General features: G+C 40.0%; 1 protein-coding gene across 5 annotated transcripts in view; it reads left to right on the forward strand.

The window, feature by feature from the left end:
* Positions 1-10000, forward strand: part of LOC135100844 (orphan steroid hormone receptor 2-like) — a 262572-nt gene that overhangs the window by 70668 nt on the left and 181904 nt on the right. For all 5 annotated transcript variants that reach the window (XM_064004296.1, XM_064004298.1, XM_064004299.1 and 2 more), the window contains one exon: positions 1441-1549. The gene's annotated coding sequence lies outside the window, so the exon portion shown is untranslated. The remainder of the gene's footprint in view (positions 1-1440; positions 1550-10000) is intronic.

Genomic DNA, 10000 nt, shown 5'->3' on the forward strand with positions numbered 1-10000 from the left:
TTTTTTTCTTCACCTACCCTTCTTTTCTCTCTCCTCTCTTTCCTTCTTCCTCTCTTTTCTTTTTTATTCTCTCCGTCATTCTCCCTCCTCCTCGGGAACTTTGTGAACATACGTACTGCCCTCACGTATCTTCTCTATTTCTTCTCCCTCTTTCACTCTCTCGTTATTTCTGTCCCTTCTTGAATCTTTGCACTTATAAAGCGGCAGCTGAGAACATTTTGGTCAGCCGAATGATGCACCAATATGACTACAAGAGTATTTAGATGGTAGCCAGTCATGTGCATATATGGACGTCTGGTGACCCCCGAACAGATTAACAAAACAGGCTGGATCAAACATTGTTGGTACCACATGCAACCTTGCGGAAACAAATTGGTCCATACAGTACAGAGCGGACCTCGCCACACAAATTGCCTGCTGCAAAAGCCTTGCCAGACGCATTCAAATTTTGGCACCCGACATGAATTTGGTAGAAATGGCCTACAGCAAATACCAAAAGTAATAAATAAATTGAAGTGAAAATAAAAGCACACTTACCACAGACTACACAGATTTTCACACCAGACTAATAGGTTTGTTAGTGGCGAGGCAGCAGGGGCTTTTAAAAGAAGATTACGGAAATTTGTGGAAAGCGATGACGGTGGTTATAGGCAGGTATGCTTTATACAGTGACTGCTACGTATTATTGGTTTCTTGCCGTTTCCCGTATTTTCTTATGTGTTTTCTTTTTATATTTTTTATATGATGAAAATAATACTTATGAGAGAACAAAGCTCCTCAAAATACTTGCCCGGGTTAGCGCGGTGACACTTATGGAAATCAGTGGCGTCCTTGTTTACGTTCAGAGGAAGGAGGAGTGTATAGCCAAGCAACAGACAGTGGCCGGTGTTGTGTAGCAGAGCGTAACTTGACTAGAGGAAGCCCAGGGACACGTAGCTTATTGCCATGTATTTTCAGTTGATAGAAAGGTAAATTGTAATATCTTCATTTTTTTTTTTTTTCAAACCAGAAGCCAGCACTACCATGATTATACTGGTGCACTGGTGGAAAAAGTAGGTGTTGTATGTTGTATTTATTTATTTATTTATTTATTTTAATTTTATATACTTTTTACAAATTTTTAAGTTTTTATTTTTCATTTTTTTTTTAGAAGAAACGTCATTGTGCCTTTTCTTCCTTTTTTTTTTTTCCATTCCGTCTTTGCAGTACTTATGAATCACTTCCTTCCGAAATGTGCATTCAACTTTTGTGTCAACTTAGAATCAGAGTGGACATGACTTCTACCTGTTTATTTATATTTACTTATATTTCTATTAATTTATATCATCATCGTCATCATCATCATCATTTCGTGTAACGTCCTCATTTTCCATTACGAAAGTGGATGCTCAAATTTTATTCATTTATATGTTTACTAATTTTCTTCCCCCTCCTTTCCAGACGAAGCTCAACTGGAAAGACAGAAGCAGGAGCCACCTTGCCTCCTCACCTGCATGAAAGCATCACCTGCTCCCCAGACACTTTCACCGCAAAGACACCACGAGAAGACGTAAGTGTTGTGTCCTCCTTCAGCCAACCTTCCCTATCTTGCCCGCTCTCTTTCTCTCCATTCCTCGTACTGAGACGGCGCAGTGCAGCATCCTACGTCCGGTTAGCTTGAACGAAAGAAAGGAAGGATTGAAAGAAAGAAAGAGAGGAAGAGAAGAAAGAGAAGATGGAAATAAAAAAAATGAGAAATACAAAGGAAAATGCATAATAGCGATTCCTTTTACTGTAGTCTTCTCTCGACATTCATAGCAATGGAAAATATTGTTTGCACAGACACACAGGAAGAAGAGACCATGTTTTTGATAGTATATTTTCCAGGCTGCATGACTACTAGGTACATGAGAGACTGTGGTACAAAGTGAGTCTACAAAGTTGCTGGTGATTATAGGAAAAATTGTTTAGTGGTGAAAGGATTGATGGTTGAGTGAGGCAGATTGTGATGTCTGGTGGGGAAAATGTCTGTGGAGGGAAACTATCCGAGGGGAAATGAATCACAAGAAAAATGCGTAGGGGAAAGAAATAAAGTACTGAGGAAAATGTTCACGGGGAGCAAGTTACTGATTAAAATGCCTCGTGGAAATAAGTCACGGGAAAAAAATGTTCAAAGGGAAATATATCACGGGAGGAACATTTATTACATGTTCGTGGGGGAAAGAAGCCACTGTAGAAAATGTCCAGGATGAAAATAAGTCACGGAAGAAACATCCAAGGGAAATTAGTCACGCAAAAATGCCGAAGAGAAATGTCATGATAAAATGTCCTTGGGGAAACACGTTACGAGAGAGATGTCCACGGGGGAAAAAAATGTTCAAAAAGGGAAGAGATGCCGAAGGGAAAAATGTCGTACCCTTGCTTTGTCCTGTTATATTAAAGCTCCCTCGTGACTCACTGTCCTAGGAAGAGTTATTTTTGCTCCTAAACCTCACATCAAAGCACGCTGCCTTCAAATGAAAGAAATTCGTGTATTCCATCCTGCAGTTCCCGTCAGAATACGCTCTTTGGGTAGCAGGAAGTTTGTAGATGTGTTCTGTGTTCCGCCATTCGCACCACACCAACGCTCCACGAATGCAACAAATCCACAATGATGTCCTCTATTTGACGTCATGTGAGCATCGTAAAGAATGCGCGGTGTCATGTGTTGTGGTGTATTACAGCTCTCTCCCTGAAGCATTTCACGCACTTGGTCATGCATTGTGTAGAGTTATGAGAGAGATGGGCACTAAAAATATCTGCTTCATGTTTTTTTTTTTTTTTAAGTATTAAGTGTTCTGAATCCATTTTTGCTTATTTATTTATTTATTTTTGTTTCCCCGTATCCTCTTTTTTTATGTATTTATTTATTTATTTTTGCTTCCCCGTATCCTCTTTTTTTTTTTTTTTTTATGCATTAAGTGTCTCTGTTCACTTGTGTGTTAGATTAGTGATAGTCAGCCTGGGTGTGTGGTGTGCCCCAGGATGCTTTTTTTTTTTTTAAGTATTTGGAAATAATGGGGAACAATGAGGAGTATATGACATGGCCACTGTGTATGAGAAGAAACTGTAGGAAAAAATGTTTTAAGAAGGATATTATTGCCTTATGTAAGAAATTAATTCAAATTGAGATAAAGGTATTAAAAAATTATGTATTATAATGAGGCATTACACTCAGATGCAACTCACGCCTCACCGGTCTGAGATGTGACATTGTGTTTTTTTTATACGTTTAGCAGCTACGTATGTAACAATCATTTAGGACCGAGTGGCTGTTTTATGTGAAAACATTTGTGTGGGTGGTGAAATCTTGTCAGCGAGCCATAGAACCCTCCTCCCATAGAGAAACCCTCAGGAACCCTCCGTCCCACGCCTTACTCCCACAATTAGCCACCCAGTGAGACCCAGGGGAGGGAGGGAAGGGAAGATCACAGAGGGAATATACTGAGAAGACTATGTTTAACCCTTTCACTGCACTGTACAACAATTCACTACACTATAAGGACAGCACGAAATCTTTATAAGTATCTCCATGAAGGGAAATTAATTAAAAGAATAGGTTTTCAGTATATAGCCTGCAAGTTGTTCAGAGGAGGTGCTGAAAAGAAAGAAAAAAATGTATCAGAGTAATTTAAGAATTGTGAACCTTGTGCCATTACAGGTGGATAGGTCAAGAACACAGAGAGGAAGAGAGATAAGGAAAGAACGTGAGGAAGATACTGAGATGAGGGAAGGAGGTAAGGAGGAACAGGAAATATAGTAGAAAGTAAGGGAGGTAGATGAGATAAAGTAGGCATGAGACGGAAGAGAGAATGAGAGAAATACTGAAATGAAGGAGTGATAGAATGAAGAACAGGAGGAGGTAATAAAGAGAGAGAGAGAGAGAGAGAGAGAGAGAGAGAGAGAGAGAGAGAGAGAGAGAGAGAGAGAGAGAGAGAGAGAGAGAGAGAATAAGAGAGAGATGGTAGGAAGTAAGAGAGGTGATGGAAGTAAGAGAGAAGAGGTGGAGGTAAGGGAGAGGGGCTGGAGGAGAGGTGGGGATGAGGGAGAAGAGCGATAGGAACAGGAAAGGATGAAGAAAATCAGGGAGAGATGGGAGGAAGGAAATGAGGTGATGGAGGTAAGGGAGAAGTGAAGGAGGGGCGGGAGGAGAGGCGGAGGTGAGGGAGGCAGCCGCGTCATGCAGTCAGGTGGCCCGCGACCCCCGTCAGGTGGTGTGGTGGTTCCTCACCTCGCCGCGTTATGCTTCCTCACACTCTCCCACACCTGCTTTCTCCACGCCACCCACCACCCACCGTCGACCGCCGCCCACCGCCTCACTGCCTCCACCCTGCTGTATCTCAATCTCTCCTTTATTCCTTCTCTTCTTCCCTCTCTTCCTTTCCTATTTCTTCACTTCACTCACTCACTGGTTCACTCAGACATTTAATTCTCTTTCTCTCAGTTCAGTTTCTCTTTTTGTTCCGAGGGTTGATGTTGAAGCTTATCTCGAAGGCTCCATAAGTGTTAATAGATCTACTGTAATGTTATTTTGTTTATTTGGTTTATTTTATTTATTTATTTTTTATTTTTTTGTTCTATAGTGTTTTGTGTTTCATCATCTCTCCCTTCCTTCTTTCCTTATTTGTTTTCTTACTCACTCACTCACTCACTCACTCACTTCACCCTCGCATATGTAATCCTTCCTTCTCTCGTTCCTTCCTTCTATTTTTTCTTTCTTTTTCTTTCTTTTCCTTCCTTCCTTACTACGTTACTTATATCGTCCACATTTCCCCTCTTCCCTATCTCACTCCCTCACTCATTCCCCCCTACATCACCATCTCTCCTTTCCTCTCTTCCCTCTCACACACTCACTCACTCGCCCAGCCTTTCAATGCCTCACTCCCTCTACCTTATTCACATCACCTCTCCCTCCTTCCCTTCCTCCTTCCTTCCTTCCTTCCTTCCTTCCTTTTCCCATCCATTCAAACTCATTCTTCCAGCCTTCTAATTCCCTCTCTCACCTTCCATGTTACTCATTAAATTTCTCTCTCTCTCTCTCTCTCTCTCTCTCTCTCTCTCTCTCTCTCTCTCTCTCTCTCTCTCTCTCTCTCTCTCTCTCTCTCTCTCTCTCTCTCTCTCCGTTACGTGACCTTGGCTTTGTTTATTATTTTCTTTTGATTGCATTTTCTTCACTTATTCCTTTCCTCCTCCTCCTCCTCCTCCTCCTCCTCCTCCTCCTCCTCCTCCTCCTCCTCCTCCTCCTCCTCCTCCTCTTCATCCTCCTCCTCTACTTTTCAGTCGCCTCTCAGTCCTTCAAAGGAAGCCGAAAACTTGCTAATCTCAAGGGCGTCACAGGTCAACCCTTTACCTCTCCACCTCCTCCTACTCCTCCTCCTCCTCCTCCTCCTCCTCCTCCTCCTCCTCCTCATCCTCCTCCACCTCCTCCACCACCACAGAGTCAATATTTTCTCCAGTACAGAAATCCCAGTGGAGATTTTACGCCCTCTTCCCCCTCTCTCCCATTCCTGCTCTCCCTCCCTTCACCCCTTTCCCCCTCCCTCTCCTCCCTTTACGCCTCCCCCCAGCCGTCTGTCCCTTAAGCGTGAGAAGAAGATAAGGCAGAGTAGATGGAAGAGGAGGAGGAGGAGGAGAGAAAGAAAAAGAAGAAATGGAAGAAGAAAGGAAAGAAAGTGAAATGAAAGAAAACGGTGAAGATAGAAGGAGAGGAGGAGGAGGAGGAGGAGAGAAAGAAAGGAGGAAAAGGAAGAAGAAAGGATAGAAAGTGAAATGAAAGAAAACGGTGAAGATAGGAGGAGAGAAGGAGGAGGAGAAGGAGAAGGAGAAGGAATAGGAGCTTCCCACGACCCAAATACACACACACACACACACACACACACACACACACACACACACACACACACACACACACACACGGGTCGGGTCACCTCGTCCTAGTCTTCATATATTTTATTTAGTACACGCAGAAGAACTCACGCGCTGGGTCTGTGTGTGTGTGTGTGTGTGTGTGTGTGTGTGTGTGTGTGTGTATGAAAAATTTCATAATCTTCCCTCTCAGTGTTTATCTCACTAGTTCATAAATATGTCTAGTTAATTAATGTGTATTGCTTTTACTTTTAACTTTGACACTCTCTCTCTCTCTCTCTCTCTCTCTCTCTCTCTCTCTCTCTCTCTCTCTCTCTCTCTCTCTCTCTCTCTCTCTCTCTCTCTCTCTCTCTCTCTCTCTCTCTCTCTCTCTCTCTTATCGTATGTTGTTTGTTTCCTGTTTATCACAGTTTTTTTTTCCCATCTATTTTTTTGTGCGTTTTTGTTTTATCTCATTTTTTTTTCTCTCTCTCTTTTCTATTTTCAGTTATCATTGTTTTACTTCTTCGTTGTTTTGTGGTCGTGTTTTTTTCTTTCTGTCCCTCTTTTCCTGTGAGACTAATTTGCTCTCTTTCCTGTTTTTCTTGTTGGTGTACATCCGCTGTCGTATGTTACAGTTATTCCTCTCTCTGTCATGTTTTTCTCTATGGATCTTTTTTGTCATCCTTGTTCTGCCGTATTTCTGTATTCGTTGGGTTTTATTACTTTATTTTCTTTTCCTCTTCATCTTTTTTGCATTTCCAGCCTTTTTTGCTTTACTGTTCCACGTTCATCGTAATTTTATTCTTTTATGCTTTTTACGTCAAATTCGTTCGTTTCATTATTTTGCATTTTCATTTTATATCTGCTATGTTATCATTATTATTTTTTTTATTTCGTATATTCCATTGTCATTTAACATTTTCATTTTACGTTTTTTTTTTATCATTAATCTGTTATCATTACCTTTCATTTCATATCCTTCACAGTCATTTAACATTTTTTTTTCATTTTCTATCTACTACTTCATTATTATTCTACACTTTTATTTTGTATCTATTTCATTACCATTTTACATTTTCGTATTATGTATGGTTGCTTTTCTTAATCAGACACTCGTACTAATGAAGGTGGGTGGCGTGGCGTGGCTCAGGAGGACACTGCTGGTTCCTGCTCTGATACAATAATAGTCTCGCGTACCTAAGTTCATCCACGCCTAAATCTGCCCCACGAACGCTCCACTCATCAGATTTCTCCTTAACTCTTGTACTGTTATGCTCGTCTTTTGTCACCATTCAGACCACTGTAAAAAGAAAATATGTTGATAGAATATATTAAAATGAAATAGATAAATGAATGATAGATAAAGGAAATAAGAATTAAAAAAAAAGAGAATGGGTTATTTTTTTATTTTTACTTTTTAATTATTTATTTTTATTTTTTTCTTTTATAGTCACGAATTAGTTATTGAAGTATTTAAAACACTATAATGCAAACGAAATAAATAAATAAAACTTCAAATAGTGCCGAAGAAACTGTAAGTAAATATGGGATAAAAATTATGTACTTGTAACTAGATTAGGTTAGGTTAGGGGTAGGTTAGGTTAGGTTAGATTAGTTTAGGTTAGGTTAGGTTAGGGTTAGGTTAGGTTAGGTTAGGTTATGTTAGGTTAGGTTAGTTTAGGTTAGGTTAGGTTAGGTTAGATCATGTTAGGTTAGGTTAGGTTATGTTAGGTTAGGTTAGTTTAGGTTAGGTTAGGTTAGGTTAGATCATGTTAGGTTAGGTTAGGTTAGGTTAGTTTAGGTTAGGTTAGGTTAGGTTAGATCATGTTAGGTTAGGTTAGGTTAGGTTAGTTTAGGTTAGGTTAGGTTAGGTTAGGTTAGGTTAGGTTAGGTTAGGTTAGGTTAGGTTAGGTTAGGTTAGATCATGTTAGGTTAGGTTAGGTTAGGTTAGGTTAGGTTAGGGTAGGTTAGGTTAGGTTAGGTTAGGTTAGATCATGTTAGGTTAGGTTAGGTTAGGTTAGGTTAGGTTAGGTTAGATCAGGTTAGGTTAGGTTAGGTTATGATTGAAGAAGATTACCATTGGAGAAATTACTATGAGTGAAATTTCCATGGTGGGGTGTTCGTGGCTGGCATCTGCATTCACTCCTCTCTGCAGCACGACACCAGTTTTGTCATGTTCTGCATAACACTGCATTGTTTCATTAATTTTAGGATGATACTCTTCATAACCATACGATATTTTTTCTTATTGTTGTTTTTTGTCTGACAGTATAGCATTTATTAATATATTATGGGAGAATCATAATAAAACCTGGTTAGACTATGTGTTAAAAAAAAAAAAAAAGATGACAAAGAAATCGATGGAAGTAAAGATCACTGCCGTAAACTGTATGAAGCAAGCGGCATGCGGAAGAGTAGGGCGGCCTTATAAAATCTCTGGTTATCGATACACCACAATTACATTATGTTTACAGTATCATGAACCTAAGATGATCGAGTGAAGTTTGTAGGTTATATATATACTACTGAATGGATTGAGCGTGTACAGTATTCGTATGTAATCCTCAGAGTCCGTGCTTTTATTTATTTATTTTTTCTTGGTTGCGAAGGGGAAACAAATACTCGTAGCTGGCATTTTTTTTTTCCCTTTAGTTAGTCTCTTGTGCATCAAAAGAATAAAAAAAGAAATATCCTGCTAAGTATTTTCTGGTGAAAGATGAGACAATAGCGGGGTTTTTTTCTTTTCCTTTTTTTTTTTATTATTTTATTTTTGCAGATAGTTTACTTGTCTTGTGCATCAGAACGAAAAAAAAAAAATAGAGAATAAAAATTGACTTTCGTGCTCAGTATTCCCCTCCTGCCATTACGTCCGTGCTTTGTGATTTAGTGATCCAATTCCGGCCACATTGTTTACCGGCGACCGTATTATGAGTTCAGAGGCAATTCGGTTTACACTCTTAGCTGCGCCATAAAAGTTACCGTTGTCCTGTAGGTTTACAACGGTGTGTGTACAATAGGAAGGTCTTCTTTTGATATGCGTGAAGGAGGCCGGCCAAGGGCACAGAATGGGAGGAATATTCACGATGAGACAAGATGTATGTATGGGAGAAATGGAAGATAATTTTTGAAAGGACATATATGCTAAAAGAACTCATACACGTGTTTGTAATTCCATAGAGCATACATACTTACATACATACATACATACATACATACAAGCATTTAGAAATATATATTATGATATTTTCTATTATTCTATGTATTTTCAGTTCTTTTCTTATCTCATTTCTTTTTTTTTTTCTGTCCTTGAGTGTATTTCTCAGTCTTATCTATTTTTTTTTTTATGTACTTCAATGTATTTCTCCATATTTATTTATTTATTTTATTTATTTATATTTTCCACTACGTGCGGGTCGGTACATTCTTTCCTCCTGGCGGCCTTCTTCCTGGCGGCGGCGGTGTGCATGCCGGCCCCGGGGTGACGCAAGACTGTCGCCTCCCCCCCCTCGCCGCCGCCGCCTGCCCTCGAGACTGGACTTCCAGACTTCCTCCTCCTCCTCCTTCTCCTCCTCCTCCTCATTACTATCATCATCAACAGCAATACCAGCATCATCATCATCATCATCATTGTAATTTTCCTTCTACTACTACTACTACTACTACTACTACTACTACTACTACTACTACTACTACTACTACTACTACTACTACTACTACTATTACTACTACTACTACTACTACTACTTCCTTCTTTACGCTACATGTTAGGAAACGATAAAAAGAAAATGTAACGCAACGAAATGGATCTCTATATTCTCTCTCTCTCTCTCTCTCTCTCTCTCTCTCTCTCTCTCTCTCTCTCTCTCTCTCTCTCTCTCTCTCTCTCTCTCTCTCTCTCTCTCTCTCACAATGGTGTCCTTCGGGCGTGTCCTTTACTTTCCCGATGGCTTTGTTTGTTTATTCTTCTCTCCTTTTTTGTGTCCGTAGAGTCAGAGCGTCCAATAATACCTCGGCTGAAGTGCGTGTGTACATATGAAATCTATACATGGATCTATTGGAGGGAGGTGCAAGTGGAGAGCCGGCTGGGGAGGGGAGGGAGGAAACACAACGGAACACAAAGGAGTAACAAACACAC

Source organism: Scylla paramamosain, chromosome 5, assembly GCF_035594125.1.
Source record: "Scylla paramamosain isolate STU-SP2022 chromosome 5, ASM3559412v1, whole genome shotgun sequence".
Taxonomy (NCBI): Eukaryota; Metazoa; Arthropoda; class Malacostraca; order Decapoda; family Portunidae; genus Scylla; species Scylla paramamosain.